The sequence below is a fragment of the Lutra lutra genome, chromosome 10, assembly GCF_902655055.1.
Source record: "Lutra lutra chromosome 10, mLutLut1.2, whole genome shotgun sequence".
NCBI classification, from domain to species: Eukaryota; Metazoa; Chordata; class Mammalia; order Carnivora; family Mustelidae; genus Lutra; species Lutra lutra.
The window spans coordinates 25,807,044-25,816,815 of NC_062287.1; the positions used below are offsets into that span (position 1 = coordinate 25,807,044).

At 39.3% G+C, this 9,772-nt stretch overlaps 1 non-coding gene across 1 annotated transcript; it reads left to right on the forward strand.

Annotated features, from left to right (window-relative positions):
• The first annotated feature begins 6,958 nt into the window (after positions 1-6,958).
• On the forward strand, positions 6,959-7,065 carry LOC125080204 (U6 spliceosomal RNA). Its single transcript, XR_007121240.1, has one exon. It is a non-coding gene; the product is annotated as a U6 spliceosomal RNA (small nuclear RNA).
• Positions 7,066-9,772: the final 2,707 nt, after the last annotated feature.

Below are 9,772 nucleotides of genomic sequence, written 5' to 3' on the forward strand. Positions count from 1 at the left end.
CCCCCAACCTCCCACCCCCCACCCCTTCAAAATTCTCAGATCGTTTTTCAGAGTCCATAGTCTCTCATGGTTCACCTCCCCTTCCAATTTCCCTCAACTCCCTTCTCCTCTCCATCTCCCCTTGTCCTCCATGTTATTTGTTATGCTCCACAAATAAGTGAAACCATATGATAATTGACTCTCTCTGCTTGACTTATTTCACTCAGCATAATCTCTTCCAGTCCCATCCATGTTGCTACAAAACTTGGGTATTCATCCTTACTTTTTTCTTTTTTTTTACAGCTTTATAAACATATATTTTTATCCCCAGGGGTACAGGTCTGCGAATCGCCAGGTTTACACCCTTCACAGCATACTACTACTACTACTACTACTACACTACTCACCATAGTACATACCCTCCCCAATATCCATAACCCCACCCCCCTCTCCCAACCCCCTCCCCGCATCAACCCTCAGTTTGTTTTGTGAGATTAAGAGTCACTTATGGTTTGTCTCCCTCCCAATCCCATCTTGTTTCATTTACTCTTCTCCTACCCCTTCAACCCCCCATGTTGCATCTCCTCTCCCTCATATCAGGGAGATCATATGATAGTTGTCTTTCTCTGATTGACTTATTTCGCTAAGCATGATACCCTCTAATTCCATCCACGTCGTCGCAAATGGCAAGATTTCACTTCTTTTGATGGCTGCATAGTATTCCATTGTGTATATATACCACATCTTCTTTATCCATTCGTCTATAGATGGACGAAATCAGTTGCATTTCTATACACCAACAACAAGACAGAAGAAAGAGAAAGTAAGGAGTCAATCCCATTTACAATTGTACCCAAAACCATAAGATACCTAGGAATAAACCTTACCAAGGAGGCAAAGAATCTGTACTCAGAAAACTATAAAGTACTAACGAAAGAAATTGAGAAAGGCACAAAGGAATGGAAAAGCATTTTATGCCCATGGGTTGGAAGAACAAATATTGCGAAAATGTCTATGCTACCTAAAGCCATCTACACATTTAATGCAAGCCCTACCAAAATACCATCAACTTCTTTCAAAGAAATGGAACAAATAATCCTAAAATTTCTATGGAACCAGAAAAGACCCTGAATAGCCAGAGGAAAGTTGAAAAAGAAAGCAAAGTTGGTGGTATCACAATTTCAGACTTCAAACTCTACTACAAAGCTGTCATCATCAGGACAGTATGGTACTGGAGCAAAAACAGACACATAGATCGATGGAACAGAATAGAGAACCCAGAAATAGACACTCAACTCTATGGTCAACTAATCTTTGACAAAGCAGGAAAGAATGTCCAATGGAAAAAAGATAGTCTCTTCAACAAATGGTGTTGAGAAAATTGGACAACCACATGCAGAAGAATGAAACTGGACTATTTTCTTATACCACACACAAAAATAGACTAAAAATGGATGAAAGTCCTCAATATGAGACAGGAATCCATCAAAATCCTTGAGGAGAATGCAGGCAGCAACCTCTTCAACCTCAGCCACAGCAACTACTGTGACCTCGCCAAAGGTGAGCAACCTCACCAAAAGCAAGGGAAGCAAGGGCAAAAATGAACTACTGGGACTTCATCAAGATGAAAGCTTTTGCACAGCAAAGGAAACAGTCAAAACCGAAAGACAACTTGTAGCATGGGAGAAGATATTTGCAAATGACATATCAGATAAAGGGCTAGTATCCAAACTCTATAAAGAACTTATCAAACTCAACACCCAAAGAACAAATAATCGAACTACAGAAAGAACCTAGATGTCCATCAACAGCTGAAAGGATAAAGAAGATGTGGTGTATATATATGCAATGGAACACTACACAGCTGTCAAAAGAAATGAAATCTTGCCATTTGCAATGACATGGATGGAACTAGAGGGTATTAGCTGAGTGAAATAAGTCAATCAGAGAAAGACAATTATGTAATCTCTCTGATATGAGGAATTTCAGAGGCAGGGCGGGGGGTTGTGGGAGGTAGGGAAGGAAAAGTGAAATAGGATGGCATCGAGAGGGAGAAAAACCATAAGAAACTTTTTTTTTTCTTTTTTTGGGAGAGAGAGTTTTTTTTTTTTTAAGATTTTATTTATTTATCTGACAGAGAGAAATCACAAGTAGGCAGAGAGGCAGGCAGAGAGAGAGGAGGAAGCAGGCTCCCCGCTGAGCAGAGAGCCCGACGCGGGGCTCGATCCCAGGACCCTGAGATCATGACCTGAGCCGAAGGCAGCGGCTTAACCCACTGAGCCACCCAGGCGCCCCCATAAGAAACTCTTAATCTCAGGAAACAAACTGAGGGTTTTTTGCTCTTTGGCAGGTAGGGATAGGGTGGCTGGGTTATGGACATTCACAAGGGTATGTGCTATGGTGAGTTCTGTGAAATGTGTAAGCCTGATGATTCACAGACCTGTATCCCTGGGGCAAATAATACATTACATGTTAGTTAATTAAAAAAAATAAATGAGGAAACAATGACAAATTGCATAAGTAAAAAAGTAGCTTTACTTTATTGGACACATACTATATGTCAGTCACGAGGCTAAGTGTTTGATGGATCATTTTTAAGCCTTACAATACTCTGGAAGGAAATTGTTACTGTGCTTTTGTAATATCAAGGGAACTGCTCAGAGACTTTAGGCACACAACAAAGCTAAATCAAGACTCAAACCTAGTCTGGCTTGCTCTAAAGTCTTTCTTTGCTTTTCCTTTCATACTGCTCTTGGATTTCACATCCAAAGGACTTCACTGAAAGAGTAGAGAGCCTTAACAGGTGCCTGTATGTCCGATGATAACCATGTTCTACCCCTGGTTTCGGGCACATTTTAAGGTCTTTGTTTGCTTCATTAAGTTCCTGTCTCTTTCTCAGTAAGCTCATGGGGATAGGACTGTATTTGCTTATTCAGCAGTGTACCAGTGTGGCCAAGAACAGAGTTTGGTATTTGGAGCATAGAGTAGGTGCTCATAGATATTTATCAGATGGAAGAATGAATGATTTGTTAGCGACATTACATCATCCTCAGCACTCAGGCTGGTTTGTCAGTTCATTTTGTCCTGCTATCCAAGGACAGAACTACTTTCATCTGTAAGTCACTATTCAGACCCCAGAGTCCTTCTTAATACTCATTTCTAGGTAAACTTATTAGCTCTCCATAAAATTACCAAGTTCCTTCAAATGAACAAGTCCTTTCATAGCCTGTGTCATCTTCTTTACTCCCAGAACACTACAGACTGTAATGTTGACCCCAGTGAATGATGATGGTGACTATGATCCTGGTGGTGATGGATCACTATCATTTTGGGAGTAATTAATATGTTCTAGGCATCAAACTAAGACCTTTACATGCATCACCCCATTTAGTCCTCACAATGTCCTTTGACATTGATTCTCTAATTGTCTGCCTTTCACAGAGGAGAGAAACAGACTGAATGGCTTAGTGAAAAGGCCAAAGTTGTGAATAACTCTTTCTGCCTTCAAACTCTAAACTCTTTGTCTTTTGCAACCCTAAATTGTTCTCCCTCTCATCTCGCAAAATACACTGTCTTAAAAAATAAACCCCATCCATACAGAAGACCTATGCCATCACAGTAATCTACAACTGCACCATCAAAAATAGCACCCACTCTGTAACAGAAAGGATACCCTTTTACAGGTGGATTTGGGATATTCCACTTGGTTGATGAAATTTGCCTTCCCTGCCCCCCTAGGATCTTTGAACAGCACTGCATTTCCTAACCTACTTCCTTTTGAAGTATACAGTCATTCTAGAAAACCCTCAAACTGTGTAACTTTTGGCTGGACTCCATTCAAAATCAGTATTTTACACTTAATATGTTTCTAGATGGAGAAATCAAGATCAAGAGGATTTATGAGGAGTGCTTTCCTGGAGCCTGACCTTTCTCTCATGTTTTATCACTTATTTGTGGCCTAGTGTCTTTAGTGAATTTCAGCCCCATCCTGGGGCCTCCAGATGTGCTGTACTATCAGATACCCCCTCACTGCTGGAGTTGATGGTCTTGGAAATGAAAAGAAGTGGGGGCAGAGGTGAAGTATGGGGCTGGCAGCTTAGGGGATGAGTTCTCAAGAACTTCTTGTAAGCGGCCTCTTCACCCCCAGCCTTGATTTGATTCTGGTTCTCTGTGGTCAGTTTCCCCACGATCTCTAGAGTGCTAGCCATACCTTCCTTTGCACCTGGCTGACTTATATTTTCCAGTGAGTACAGTATTGGAGAAAGGGATGGAGCAGGCAAAGAGAGAAGTTTTAGTCCTGTATGAATTCATTTGGAAAAGTAAGCATGTAGAATTTAAACAAATCTCCACATTGTGCCTGGAATAGTTTAAGGTCTTTGCAAAACCCAAGCAGCATAGCATGCCCCTTCTCTTCAGGGTCAAGGATTCCATGATTCTAAATTGAGCGAATCTATGTCCCCAGATTTGTTCAGGAACACTTTTCTTTCCTCACCTCAACTAGAACCTGGGTATTTTTCAAGCTTCATATTCAGACAGGTGGGGCTGCTGCGTTCCTTCCCTCCTGGTGTTACTTTGAGATTACTGCTCAAAGGGAAGGATTATTTTCTCAAGAGACTATTTTCTCTGAAAGTTCACAATGTTTACCTTTCTGTTTACTTCAAGGAGAACTCTGAATTCTGATTAAAATCTTGCAACTTGAAGAGAGCTTTCCAATCTTCCTGAAATTTTGTGAGGTCATTTTACATGTTGGGAATTGGATACCAGAATTTTTAGATCTCTGGATGGCCAAGTGGTATAAGCAGTAAGTAACCTGGTCTTCAGGATCCCTGAGAGAGACCCATATTCTAGTCCTTGGGGACTCTCTCCCTTTTAAGTGCTTGTGTTTATTTTTTAATAAAATATTTCAAACATACCAAAATAAAATATAATGTATGTAAGGTATACAAGATAGTCAGGTAAATACTCCTGGATCTGTTTGCCCAGCTTAGGAAGTAGAATGTTACAGAAATGATGAAGCACCTGTGTGCCCTCCCTGTTGGTTAGTTCCTCCCTGCAAGGACTTTTATGTTTTTCATTCTCTTGTTTTTCATTACAACTTGAAAACATATTTATGAATATATTTTATAATTTTGTGTGAAGTTTATTTGAATAGTATCACACAGGGTAGTGGTTTCTGCTTTATGTTTTTCTGATTCATCTGAATTAATGCATTTAGCCATGGTTAATTTATATTTGCTGCTGAATGGTATTCCATTATATGACTGTTTCACACTTTGTTACCATCCCTTTGCCCGTGCATATTGGTTGTTTCCCATTATGCAATTAAAAGGAATGCTGGTATAAATATTTTTGGCCATGATTCCTGACCACATGAACAAGATTTTCTCCTGGGTCACAGTATTTCCTTTGACCACTTTCTCTACATTGTCATTTTCTCTGGAAGGATTCTCTTCTTCAGTGACCTCTTTTTGGTAATTATCCTCAGAAATTAGGCGGCACACTCTGGTGGTGGAAATGTAAACAAGGCACAGTGCTTTTCCTTGGCCCACCCCCAGGTCAATGGGATCATTAATCACAGCATTCATTTTGATCATCCAACTGAAACTGACATTGAATCCTTAGAGGTCGGTTGGCCTGCGGTGCTGTCTTGCATTCTTTCAACTGGTCATCACACCTCTTTCCTGCCTCAAAATCACTATCTTTACCTATTTCCCTCCCCCTGCCATATTTTCCCCTTCCTCCTTCCCCTCGCCCTCTTTATCTATTCTTCCCCACCCCCCATAAATTTTTACAGGTCCTCTTGATTCTATCCCATGACCAAATCCCCTAATGTCTCTTTCACATAATTTCATTTTCAGCCCATATATATATGCATATATATGTATACACACATACACACAATTTATTTATTTATTTATTTATTTATTTATTTGGTAAGCCCACATAACGTGGTGGGGATTCCCCATATCCCTCAAATCTTTGATTTTGTTTTTTGTCTTAAGCAACTCTCTCACCTCTGTCCTTCTTTGAAAAACATCCTTACATCTGCAACCAACATCTGTCATTGTTGACTTCTGCCCCAGACTCTATGGAAGATGCCTTCCCAGAGTTACCTCCCCAGGATCAAGTCTAAAGGCTTTTTCTTTGTACTTCCTTACATCCCTTTCTGTACATCTTGGTCCTCTCTTGAACTCCTTTCTTGTTTTATACAGCATGCTATTGCCCTATCATCCCTCTCAGCACTTTCTTTGTTCATCTCTTCTTCCTCATATATATTCCCTAAATTCTAATTCCAAGGTATCATCCATTTCTTTCATTTCAGCTTGGGAAGGGGGGTTTCTCTGGGAACATAACTGGTACCTCAACAAAGGATGGGGTAAAGTATTTGGCATACTCAAGCTTCTTCTGGACCTGCAGAGACATTGTGGGTGGGGTGGGGCAGCCTGTATTTTCAGATGGTTAAGATACTTAGAGTTGGGTGGCTGCTAATTTTGTGGTGTAGGGTGTCTCGCCCACTTCTGCCAGTGGATGGCAATTCTGGATATCAGGTATTGGTCCTTCATGGTGGGGGTGGGGAATAAAGAACCCACTGTAGAATTAGGCTCTTAATATATGCATCCCAGTCTTAATTAGGATTAGCAGAGAGACTAGGCAGGATGACCTAGTTTCTGGACTCAGCAGCATGGCTTATATCAGGATCTTCAGGGCTATCAACTTCATACGGGTGATCCTATCCCTGGTCTGCCTCCTTGTCTCTCTGTCCAAATTTTTCTTTTATTCCTTCCCTCCATCTCTCTTTCTCAAATGTGCATAAAATTTGCAAGAACACTAAAAAGAACCTTTTTCCCCCCTTGACTATATGAGATTATGTTAATGACATGGTGCATAAACAGCTCTGAATATTTAAAAAAAATTTTTTTACAAACAAAAAAGAATACTTTTGTTCATAACCAAAATACAATAATCAGAAAGGAGATCAGTGCTCGCTTCGGCGGCACATATACTAAAATTGGAACGATACAGAGAAGATTAGCATGGCCCCTGTGCAAGGATGACACGCAAATTCGTGAAGCATTCTATATTTTTGTGGAACATAACAAATAGCATGGAGGACATGGGGAGTTAGGAGAAGGGAGTTGGGGGAAATTGGAAGGGGAGGTGAACAATGAGAGACTATGGACTCTGAAAAACAATCTGAAGGGTTTGAAGAGGTGGGGGGGGTGGGAGGTTGGGGGAACCAGGTGGTGGGTATTAGAGAGGGCATGGATTGCATGGAGCACTGGGTGTGGTACAAAAACAATGAATACTGTTATGCTGAAAATAAATAAAAAAAATGATTAAAAAAAAAAAGAACCAAGATCAACATTATTAACATCTAACTCTCAGAACCCATTTCAGTTTTACTTATTGTCCTAATAAATTCTTTTATAGCAACAGAATCTAATCTAGAATCAGTCATGTTTCTTAATCTCCTTTAGCCTGGAGTAGTTCCTCACTCTTTCCTTGACTTCATGATCTTGACAACAAATCCAACAATTTCACTCAGTTTGGTTTACTAATGTTTCATCATAATTAGCCTTAAATTACACATCTTTGCTGGAATATTCCAGAAGTGATGTTACATTCCTTTTACTGCAGTGTTGAAAGATATATGATTTAAATTTGTACCACTAGTGATGATGTTAATTTTGATCACTCAATTAATTTTGTATCTCTCAGACTTCTTTCTTCTTTGTAATTGATGAATATTTTATGGGAGATTGCTTTGAGACTCTGTACATACCCTGTTAATCATCAAACTTCCAATTTATTCATTAATTTAAAATTATGGCTTCCTATTTTATTTGATGGATTTTAGTCTATTGTTATTTCTATTACTATTTATCTTGGTACTAAATTGTCAATTTGGCTTTTGTGTTCTTTTGACATGACCATCATTCTTTGAAAACTGTATTTTCTGGCACAAAAAGCTATTTCAGGCTCATCTTTTACTTTTTCTATTCAGTCTTAGAGAGAGCCATCCTTTCAAGGAACTCCAAATCTTTTTACTGAAAAATGGTATTTGGAAACCACTAAATTTGGAAGTGCTAGATGAGTTTACTGCTACTGGGATGTTACTGCTTTCAGCTCCCTTTCAGAGGAAGAGCTATGAAGAAAGGGCACTGAAGAGAAAGAATAGGTATAGGAAGAGGGATTTTTCTTTTATGATTTAGTTCCTTCCTTCCCAATTATTTATTTCCCACTGCCTCTGATGCATCCTATAGGCATTTAAAAAATCTGCATATCTGAAAGTGTACATAGTTTCTTTACATGGGAACTTTACATAGTTCCTTCTCTCTGTACACTCCTATACTGCTGTTGGGAATATAAACAGTTTGTTCTTTCTGGAAGATAATTTGTCAATATGACAAATGTCATATTGTCATATGACAATAATTTGTCAATATGTCAAAAGCCTTAAAAAAAATCCTACATTTCCTTTGGTCTTGTATTACACTTTTAGGAATTTATACTAGAGAAATAATTAAATTTGTAAGAGATATTCAGCATTAAGGATGTTAGTTATAGCTAAAACTGGAATCATGCAGAATTCTTTTTTTTTTTAAAGGGTTTTCTTTCTTTATTTAACAGAGATCATAAGTAGGCAGAGAGGCAGGCAGAGAGAGAAGTGGAAGCAGACTCCCTGCTGAGCAGAGAGGCCAATGCAGGGCTCGATCTCAGGACCCTGAGATCATGACCTGAGCCAAAGGCAGAGGCTTAACCCACTGAGCCACCCAGGCAACCCAGGAATCATGCAGAATTCTTAATATCAGGGAGCAGATAGAGTAAATTGTAATGAACAATAAGATAGAATTCTATGTAATCAGCACAACAATGTTGAACTACAATTACTGATGTGGAAAGATGTTCACTATATGTTACTAAGGGGAAAATAAATTATAAAAAGGAAGGACCCAATTTATGATAGAAATATTAGAAATATATATGTATAGGGAAGGAAAAAAAATTAGAAGGTATATCAAAAGGGAATATTTAACAGTGAGATTATGGACTTTTCAGTTCTTTTCCCTTAACTGTGTTTCCAGGTTTTTCTTCACCAAATAATTTTATGTATACAATTATGAGAGGCAATGAAAAGAAAACTACACACATCCTTGTCCTTACTTTGGCATTTCTGTTTACTACAACCATCCTTGAAGTCTTTGAAACCTTTGAATCATGAATGATGGCTCCATCTCACCAGTCACAGGGTACTGTGATTCTCCTTTCACAATATTTCTTGGTATATCCCTTTCATTTTGTCTGTCACTACTGTAGCTCAGACCTTGGCACCCACACCTAGGCTATTGCATTGACTGCCTTGACAGAGCTCTTTATATCCTCAGACACAGACATGCAGGTGAGTTGCTCTAGCACAGGTCCTTGGTCACACTGCTTGCATCACAGAAGTCTTCAGTGGTACTCCTCTGTGTCCCTAATAAAAGCTGGATACTTTAGCTCAGCCTTCCATAACCTGGTCCCAGCCAGTGCTGCCTTGCCCTAATTTCATACTTGAACTCTGTGCTCAGCAAACATGATCTAGAGTCACTTCTTTAAATATATATTGTATTTTCCTGCATCTGTGATTTGCTCAACTACTGGCCATTTTGGAATTACCCTTTCCCTCTACCCTTACTTCTCTCTTCAGTGCCCCACTCAATTGTGACATCTCCTATTGTGTCTTTCTCTGTAGGCTCCATTGGTTGTAATTCCCCATCTATGAGCAGTGTAATATTTTGTGTCACTCCCATTT